The sequence below is a fragment of the Arachis ipaensis genome, chromosome B4 (genome assembly GCF_059453495.1).
Source record: "Arachis ipaensis isolate K30076 ecotype BB chromosome B4, ASM5945349v1, whole genome shotgun sequence".
NCBI classification, from domain to species: domain Eukaryota; kingdom Viridiplantae; phylum Streptophyta; class Magnoliopsida; order Fabales; family Fabaceae; genus Arachis; species Arachis ipaensis.
Genome location: NC_142439.1, coordinates 72,387,722 through 72,397,795, shown reverse-complemented (window position 1 = coordinate 72,397,795; position 10,074 = coordinate 72,387,722). Strand labels below are relative to the sequence as shown.

The window sequence follows — 10,074 nt, the reverse complement described above, 5'->3', positions numbered from 1 at the left end:
AAAGGAAACATGCAAAAATGGAAGGAACGCACAAAATGGAGTTTTGAAGAAAATGGCAGCGACGCGCACGCATGGACAACGCGCACGCGTGCCTAGCACAAAACGCAAGCGACGCGCACGCATGGATGACGCAGACGCATGCCTGGTGTAGGGCACAAATGACACGTACGCGTGACTGACGCATAAGCTTAGCAAGGAAAATCTCCAAATGACGCGCACGCGTGACCCACGCGCACGCGTGACAGACACTACATGCAGAAAATTGCAGAAGTTGCCCCCCAGCAATTTCTGGGCCCTTTTTCGGCCAGAATCTAACTCCAGAAACATAGAATAGAGGTTGGAGAATGGGGGAATCAAAAACATTCATTGAACATTCATTCAGGATAGACAATTTTAGGTTTTAGATGTAGTTTTCTAGAGAGAAAGGCTCTCTCCTCTCTCTTAGGTTTTAGAATTAGGATTTCTCTTAGAGTATGGTTATTTCTTCAATCCAGGTTCAATGTTCCTTTAATTTATGTTCCTCTTCTACTTTTATTTATTCTAATGCTTTTACTTGTTAATTACTTATGTTGCCAAATTGGCTTATGAACCCTTCATGTTAGATTTGAATTTATGTTTAAATGCAATTTGAGGTATTTCAGAATTATGATATTCTTAGCTTTGATTGATGAAAAGGAATTTTTATTCGAGTAGATTTCCTTCCCTTTTGGCTTTGGTTAAGTAATTGGTGACACTTGAGTTGTCAAACTCAGCAGTTGATTGAAAATTGGGAATTGCTGATTGATTTGGATCCCTCTAAAGCTAGTCTTTCCATAGGAGTTGACTAAGACTTGAGGAATCAAGTTAATTAGTCCACTTGACTTTCCTTTATTTTGTAAGGGTTAACTAAGTGGGAGAAATAAACAATTCTCATCACACCTGATAAGGATAACTAGGATGGAATTTCCAGTTCTCATACCTTGCCAAGAGTTTTCTTAATTATTAATTTATTTTTCTTGCCATTTAATTTACTTGTTCTTTAATTAAAAAAAAACCCCAAGAATATACAATTCCATAACCAATAATAAATCATACTTCCCTACAATTCCTTGAGAGACGACCTGAGGTTTAAATACTTCGGTTATAAATTTTATTGGGTTTTGTTACTTGTAACAACCAAACTTTTGTACGAAGGGAATTCTTGTCGGTCTAGAAGCTATACCTACAACGTGATTTTATTTGTGAAAATTCTAGATCGCGCGAGAGTTTCGTTCGTCAGAAAGCCATTCCTGAAGACTTCAAAGTTCAAGTTGGATGCCTTTTCAGGAACTTACTCCTTTGAGATAGATGGCAGAGCAGTGACTTTCAATTTGAATGAGGCTATGAAGCACCCTCCGGAAGATCATTCCATCTTTCAGTGTGACATCATTGATGAAACTGTAGCTGCAGTTCACCAAGAATAAGCAGAAGAGAGGCACATGGAGCAAGGTCCAAGTGTGGGGACACCCTCTGAACACAATAAGGACACTTTGCCATTATCACTAGCTCCAGATGATCCAGAGCCCAGCCATGAGTAGACATTGGAATTAAAGCCCCTTCCACCCCACCTCAAGTATGCTTACCTTAAGGATAATCAGAAGCTCCCAGTTATCATTGCAAGGGAACTTACTTTCCAACAGGAGGAGCAGCTGGTTAGTGTGCTGAGAAGACACAAGAAAGCAATTGGGTGGAGCTTGGCGGATATAGTAGGCATCAGCCCTCAAGTTTGTGAGCATAGAATATTCTTAGAAGAGGGAGCAAGGCCTGTCCGTCAACCCCAAAAAAGACTAAATCCCACCATCTTAGAAGTTGTCAAGAAAGAAGTGACCAGACTGTTGGAGGCTGATATCATCTACCCTATCTCAGACAGCGAATGGGTCAGTCCAGTATAAGTAGTGCCCAAGAAGTTTGGAGTCACAACGGTAAAGAATGAGCATGGAGAACTCCTGACAACTAGAGTGCAAAATTCATGGAGATTTGCATTGATTACAGGCGTCTCAACCAAGCTACTCGCAAGGATCATTACCCCTTGGCATTTATTGATCAGATGCTTGATCGCCTGTCGGGTAAATCCCATTACTGCTATTTAGATGGTTATACAGGCTACTTTCAAAATCATATAGCTCCTGAAGATCAGAAAAAGACTACTTTTACATGTCCCTTTGGAACGTATGCATATAAGAGGATGTCTTTTGGCTTATGTAATGCACCGGTTACTTTCCAAAGATGCATGATGAGTATCTTTTCAGATCTTATCGAAATCTGTATGGAAGTTTTTATGGACGATTTTAGCATATATGGCGATTCCTTTAACCTTTTCTTGGATAGTTTAGCTAGAGTATTAGACAGGTGTGTTAGTTCAAACCTTGTATTGAATATTAAAAAATGTCATTTTATGGTAAAACAAGGGATTGTTCTAAGACATGTCTCTAATGCTGGTATCTCCGTAGATCCAGCAAAGGTAGATGTCATTTATAGTTTACCTTACCCCTCTTCCGTGAGGAAAGTCTGTTCGCTCCTTGGCCATGTAGGTTTCTACAGGAGATTTATTAAGGACTTCAGTAAGGTAGCATTATCTTTATCCAGACTGCTGCAGAAAGATGTTGAGTTTGAGCTGAGTAAGGACTGCATGAATTCATTTGATCAGCTGAATATCACCTTAACTCAAGCTCTAATTGTGAGAGGACCATACTGGAGCCAGCCTTTTGAGATTATGTGTGATGCCTCCAACCATGCAGTAGGAGCGGCGCTGGCTCAACGCGAAGGTAAGGATCCTTTCGTAATTGCTTATGCTTCGAAGACCTTAGACGCTGCTCAGTCTAATTACACTACTACTGAAAAAGAGCTTCTGGCTATTATTTTCGCTCTAGATAAATTCCGAGCCTATTTACTTGGTACTAAGGTGGTAGTGTACTCAGACCATGCGGCTCTAAAATATTTATTAGCTATAAAAGAGTCCAAACCAAGGCTGATACGTTGGATACTGTTGCTGCAAGAGTTTGATTTAGAAATTAAGGATAGGAGTGGTAACCAGAATTTAGTGGCAGACCACTTGAGTTGCCTTGAGCACATTAAAGAAGACTCTACTCCTATCAATGATGCTTTTCTATTTGATAGCTTGCACGCAGTATCTGAAGTAGTTCCTTGGTATGCACTTGTAGCTAATTATCTAGTTAGCCATACTTTCCCTCCTAATTTTACTAAGCATCAAAGAGACAAGCTGAAAAGTGAGTCCAAATATTATATATAGGATAATCCATATTTATGGAGGTATGGTGCTGACCAGATAATTAGAATGTGTGTGCCTCAATCAGAATTCCAGTCCATTTTAGAGGCCTGCCACTCTTCTGAGAGTGGAGGATATTTTGGCCCTCAAAGTACAGCTAGAAAAATTTTAGACTATCGATTATGGTGGCCTACTCTTTTTAAAGATGCTGCTGCCTTTTGTAAATCTTGTTCTCCATGCCAAAGGTTTGGTAACATATCCAAGAGGGATGAGATGCCCCAACAGATTATGCTATTCTACTAAAATTTTTTATGTTTGGGACATTGACTTCATGGGTCCATTTCCAAACTCTAGTGGTTACCTTTATATACTGTTAGCTGTAGATTATGTTTCTAAATGGGTGGAAACAATTCCTACCGACATTGATGATGCTAACAATGTTGCCTCTTTTGTCAGAAACCATATTATATGTCGCTTTGGATCACCACGAGCAATCGTGAGTGATCAAGGCACTCATTTTTGTAACAGGAGATTAGCAGGTCTACTGAAGAAGCATGGGATTGTTCACAAAGTGGCAACAGCATACCATCCCCAGACCAATGGGCAAGCAGAGGTATCCAACAAAGAAATAAAGCGCATTCTGGAGAAGATAGTAAAGCCTCATAGGAAGGACTGGAGCATCAGACTTGTTGATGCGCTCTGGGTGTATCGAACAGCGTACAAGACACCCATTGGGATGAGCCCCTTCCGCTTACTATACGGAAAGGCTTGCCACCTTCCAGTAGAGGTGGAACACAAGGCTTTCTGGGATGTGAGGGAGTGCAACATGGGATTTGAGGAAGCTGGCGCTGAAAGGAAGCTGCAACTAGCAGAATTAGAAAACCTTCGCCTAGATAATTTTTCCACCTTCCATTTGAGCCCTGGATTGAGTGCAGACAATGGAGATTCTTACGGGGATAGCCATGGCAGGTTAATCTCTCATGGGTAGTTGAATTCTACTCCAATTTTCACATGCCAGCCCTGCAATCTGTCTATGTCCGTGAGAAGTAAGTCCCTATATCCGAAGAGGCCATTCAACAAGCCTTATATCTTCCTCCTGCTCTAGAAGGATTGGATGCATACCAAAAAGCCTCTTTCAAGCGCCAGACAAACCAATTTGACTGGGACGCTGTCCTCAGAGTTATAGCACAACCTGGTAGCAGATTGATTTATGGATACCATCGATCCTGACCTAAGGGCATATTGGCTTCAGCACTCACCGTGGAGGCTCGAGTATGGGCACAGATTATGTCTCATTACATCTTTCCGAGCACTCACGAGTCCTCCTTCACCGCAGATATGGTTGTTCTCCTCTAGTGTATCCTTACAGACCAGCCTTTCAATCTACCAAGACACCTTCGGCATGCTATGGGACACGTACAAATTGCGGGCAACCTACCCTTTCCCGCCTTGGTTTCAGATCTACTCACGGTAGCCGGAGTCACCTACAGAGCTAGGAACATGATGAGCGGATAATTTATACGCTTTTTGGCATTGTTTTTACATAGTTTTTAGTATGATTTAGTTAGTTTTTAATATATTTTTATTAGTTTTCAAATAAAAATCACATTTCTAGACTTTACTATGAGTTTGTGTGTTTTTCTGTGATTTCAGGTAATTTCTGGCTGAAATTGAGGGACTTGAGCAAAAATCTAATTCAGAGGCTGAAGAAGGACTGCAGATGCTGTTGGATTCTGACCTCCCTGCACTCGACGTGGATTTTCTGGAGCAACAAAAACCCAATTGGCGCACTCTCAACTGCGTTGGAAAGTAGACATCTAGGGCTTTCCAACAATATATAATAGTTCATACTTTGACCGAGTTTAGATGATGCAAACTGGCGTTTAACGCCAGATTTTTGCCCTATTCTGGCGTTAAACGCCAGAAACAAGTTGCAAAGCAGAGTCAAACGCCAGAAACAAGTTACAAACTGGCATTTAACTCCAAGGAAGACCTCTACACGTGAAAGCTTCAATACCCAGCCCAAGCACATACCAAGTGGGCCCGGAAGTGGATTTCTGCATCAATTACTTAATTTTGTAACCCTAGTAACTAGTTTAGTATAAATAGAACTTTTTACTATTGTACTAGGAGTCTTTTTTCCTAATTTCAAATTCATATGCCATTTGGGGAGGGTGGCTATTCGGTCATTCCTAGACCTTGTTCTTATGTATTTTCAACGGTGGAGTTTCTACACACCATAGATTAAGGTGCGGAGCTCTACTGTTCCTCGAGCATTAATGCAAAGTACTATTGTTCTTCTATTCAATTCATGCTTATTCTTATTCTAAGATATTCATTCACACACAAGAACATGATGAATGTGATGATTATGTGACACTCATCACCATTCTCACTTATGAACGCGTGATTGACAACCACTTCCGTTCTACATGAAAATAAGCTAGAGTGTGTATCTCTTGGATTCCTGGTCCACGATGCATGGTTGCCTCTCCTAACAACAGAGCCTTCCATTCCGTGAGATCAGAGTCTTCGTGGTATAAGCTAGAATCAATTGGCAGCATTCTTGAGATCCGAAAAGTCTAAACCTTGTCTGTGGTATTCCGAGTAGGATTTGGGATGGGATGACTGTGACGAGCTTCAAACTCGCGATTGTAGGGCGTAGTGACAGACGCAAAAGGATAGTAAATCCTATTCCTACATGATCGAGAACCAACAGCTGATTAGCCATACGAGAAACCGTAGAGGACCATTTTCACTGAGAGGACGGGAAGTAGCCATTGACAATGGTGACACCCAACATACAGCTTGCCATAGAAAGGAGTATGAAGGATTGGATGAAGGCAGTAGGAAAGCAGAGATTTAGAAGGAACAACGCATCTCCTTACGCTTATCTGAAATTTTACGTTTTATTTATCTTTTAATTATTAAAACTCTATAACCATTTGAATCCGCCTGACTGAGATTTACAAGGTGACCATAGCTTGCTTCAAGCCAACAATCTCCGTGGAATCGACCCTTACTCACGTAGGGTTTATTACTTGGACGACCCAGTACACTTGCGGGTTAGTTGTATCGAAATTGTGAAAAAGAATTTAAGATTGCAAACGTGCGTGCTGAGTTTTTGGCACCGTTGATGGGGAACGAACAATCACGATTTCGTGCACCAAGTTTTTGGTGCCGTTACCGGGGAGGGAACGAACACCAATTTCACATTTGTTTCCGGAAACAACAGTGCCAAGATTTTGGTCCGGCAACAACACCAAGTTTTTGGCGCCGTTGCCCGGGATTGTTCGAGTTTGGACAACTGACAGTTCATCTTGTTGCTCAGATTAGGTAATTTTTTTTTAATTTTAAGTTTTTTTTTATTCTTTTTATTTTCGAAAAATTTTCAAAAAATTTATAAAAATAAATTATTCTATGGCTTCAGAATTTTTAAGAATGAATTCTAGAGTTTCATGATGATCTGTTGAAATCTGGCTGGCTGTGAAGCCATGTCTAATCTTCTGGACCGAGGTTTTAACTCATCATCGTAAGAGCTTTTTGTTTCTCATCAATTCATCTGTTGTATGCCTAATTTGTATATTAAAGCTTGGCTGGCCATTGGCCATGTCTAGTGTTTTGGACCAGAGCTTTCACTGAAAGCTTTGCTGGCTAGTAAGCCATTTCTAATTCCTGGACCGAAGCTTTAGACTAACTTTGCATGATTCCTGGAATTCTTATTAAAAATTTTGAAATCCTTATTTTTCCAAATAATTTTTGAAAAATCCAAAAAAAAAATATTTAATAAAATCATAAAAACCAAAAATAATTTTGTGTTTCTTGTTTGAGTATAGTGTCAATTCTTAAGTTTGGTGTCAATTGCATGCTTTTACAATTTCCTTTAATTTTCGATAATTCATCATATGTTCTTCATGATCTTCAAGTTGTTCTTGATGACCTCCTTTGTTTGATCTTTGCATTTTTAAGTTTTATGTCTTTTCTTGTTTTCCATATGCATTTTCAATTTGTTAGTGTCTCAACATTAAAAATTTTTAAGTTTGGTGTCTTGCATGTTTTTCTTTTCTTAAAAATTTTCAAAAATAAGTTCTTGGTGTTCATCTTGACATTCAAAGTGTTCTTGCATGCATTGTGTGTTTTGATTCATAATTTTCATGTTTTGAGTCTTTTTGATGTTTTTCTCTCTCATCATTAAAATTCAAAAATAAAAAAATATCTTTTCCTTATTCACTCATAAATTTTCGAAAATTTGAGTTGACTTTTTCAAAACTTTTTAAAATTTAATTGTTTCTTATGAGTCAAGTCAAAATTTCAATTTAAAAACCTTATCTTTTTCAAATCTTTTTCATTTTTCTTTCATAATTTTCGAAAATTTCAAATTGATTTTCAAAAATCCTTTTCCTATTTTGTTTCATAACTTGAAAATCTTTACTAACAATTAATGTGATTGATTCAAAAAATTTTAAGTTTGTTACTTGCCTAGTAAGAAAGGTTCAATCTTTAAAATTTAAAATCATATCTTTTTGTTTCTTGTTAGTCAAGTAATCAACTTTAATTTTTCAAAATCAAATCTTTTTAAATTTCTTTTTCAAGTCTTTTTCAAAATAAATTTCAATCACATCTTTTTCAAAATCAATTTCAAAATCTTTTCTAACATCCTATCTTTTCAAATTTGATTTTCAAATCTTTTTCAATTAACTACTTGACTTTTTGTTTGATTTTAAAAGTTTTATGTTTCAATCATATCTTTTTCAAAACTACCTAACTAATTTTCCCTCTCTTATTTTCGAAAACCCCTCCCCTTATTTTCAAAATTCCTTTTTAATTAACTATTTGTTTTAAATTTTAATTTGATTTAATTTTATTTTTCTTCTTAAAATTTTTGAATTCTAACTAATTTTAAATTAAAAAACAAAAATATTTTTATTTTATTTTTTTTAATTTTCGAATTCTTCCCTCTCTCATCTCCTTCTAATTATTTATTTATTTACTAACACTTCTCTTCATCTCAAAATTCGAACCCTCTCTTCCTCTTGGTGTTCAAATTTCTCTTCTTCTATTCTTTTCTTCTTCTACTCATATAAAGGAATCTCTATACTGTGACATAGAGGATTCCTCTTCTTTTCTGTTCTCTTCTTTTTCACATGAGCATGAGCAAGGATAAGAACATTCTTGTTGAAGCTGATCCGAACCCTGAAAGGACTCTGAAGAGGAAGCTAAGAGAAGCTAAAACACAACACTCTTAAGAGGACTTTATTAAAATTTTCGAAAAAGAAGTTGAGATGGCCGAAACCAATAACAATGGTGGAGGTGCAAGGAAGATGCTTGGTGACTTTACTGCACCAAATTTCAACTTACATGGAAGAAGCATCTCAATCCCTGCAATTGGAGCAAACAATTTTGAGCTAAAGCCTCAATTAGTTTCTCTGATGCAACAGAACTGCAAGTTTCATGGACTTCCATCAGAAGCTCCTTTTCAGTTCTTAACTAAATTCTTACAGATCTGTGATACTGTTAAGACCAATGGGGTTGATCCCGAGGTCTACAGGCTTATGCTTTTCCCGTTTGCTGTAAGAGACAGAGCTAGAATATGGTTGGACTCTCAACCTAAAGATAGCTTGAACTATTGGGATAATCTGGTCACGGCTTTCTTAGCCAAGTTCTTTCCTCCTCAAAAGCTTAGCAAGCTTAGAGTGGATGTTCAAACCTTCAGACAAAAAGAAGGTGAATCCCTCTATGAAGCTTGGGAGAGATACAAGCAACTGACCAAAAAGTGTCCTTCTGACATGCTTTCAGAATGGACCATCCTGGATATATTCTATGATGGTCTGTCTGAATTATCAAAGATGTCATTGGACCATTTTGCAGGTGGATCCATTCACCTAAAGAAAACACCTGCAAAAGCTCAAGAAATCATTGACATGGTTGCAAATAACCAGTTCATGTACACTTCTGAAAGGAATCCTGTGAGTAATGGGACGCCTCAGAGGAAGGGAGTTCTTGAAATTGATGCTCTGAATGCCATATTGGCTCAGAACAAAATATTGACTCAGCAAGTCAATATGATTTCTCAGAGTCTGAATGGATTGCAAGCTGCATCCAATAGTACTAAAGAGGCATCTTCTGAGGAAGAAGCTTATGATCCTGAGAACCTTGCAATAGCAGAGGTGAATTACATGGGTGAACCCTATGGAAACACCTATAATCCCTCATGGAGAAATCATCCAAATTTCTCATGGAAGGATCAACAAAAGCCTCAACAAGGCTTTAATAATGGTGGAAGAAACAGGTTTAGCAATAGCAAGCCTTTTCTATCATCCACTCAGCAACAGACAGAGAATTCTGAGTAGAATCCATCTAGCTTAGCAAATATAGTCTCTGATCTATCTAAGGCCACTCTAAGTTTCATGAATGAAATAAGGTCCTCCATCAGAAATTTGGAGGCACAAGTGGGCCAGCTGAGTAAAAGAATCACTGAAACTCCTCCTAGTACTCTCCCAAGCAATACAGAAGAGAATCCAAAAAGAGAGTGCAAGGCCATAACCTTACTTGGTGTGGCCGAACCCAGAGAGGAGGAGGAGGACGTGAATCCCAATGAGGAAGACCTCATGGGACGTCCTTTGAACACTAAGGGGTTCCTCAATGAGGACCTGAAGGAATCTGAGGCTTATACAGAGACCATAGAGATTCCATTCAACTTGCTTCTGCCCTTCATGAGCTCTGATGAGTAATCTTCCTCTGAAGAGGATGAAGACATTACTGAAGAGCAAGTTGCTAAGTACCTTGGTGCAATCATGAAGCTGAATACCAAATTATTTGGTAATGAGACT

General features: G+C 38.4%; 1 non-coding gene across 1 annotated transcript; it reads right to left on the bottom strand.

The window, feature by feature from the left end:
• Positions 1 to 8,928: 8,928 nt before the first annotated feature.
• Positions 8,929 to 9,036, bottom strand: LOC148567898 (small nucleolar RNA R71). Its single transcript, XR_015882106.1, has one exon. It is a non-coding gene; the product is annotated as a small nucleolar RNA R71 (small nucleolar RNA).
• Between the last annotated feature and the right edge of the window lie 1,038 nt (positions 9,037 to 10,074).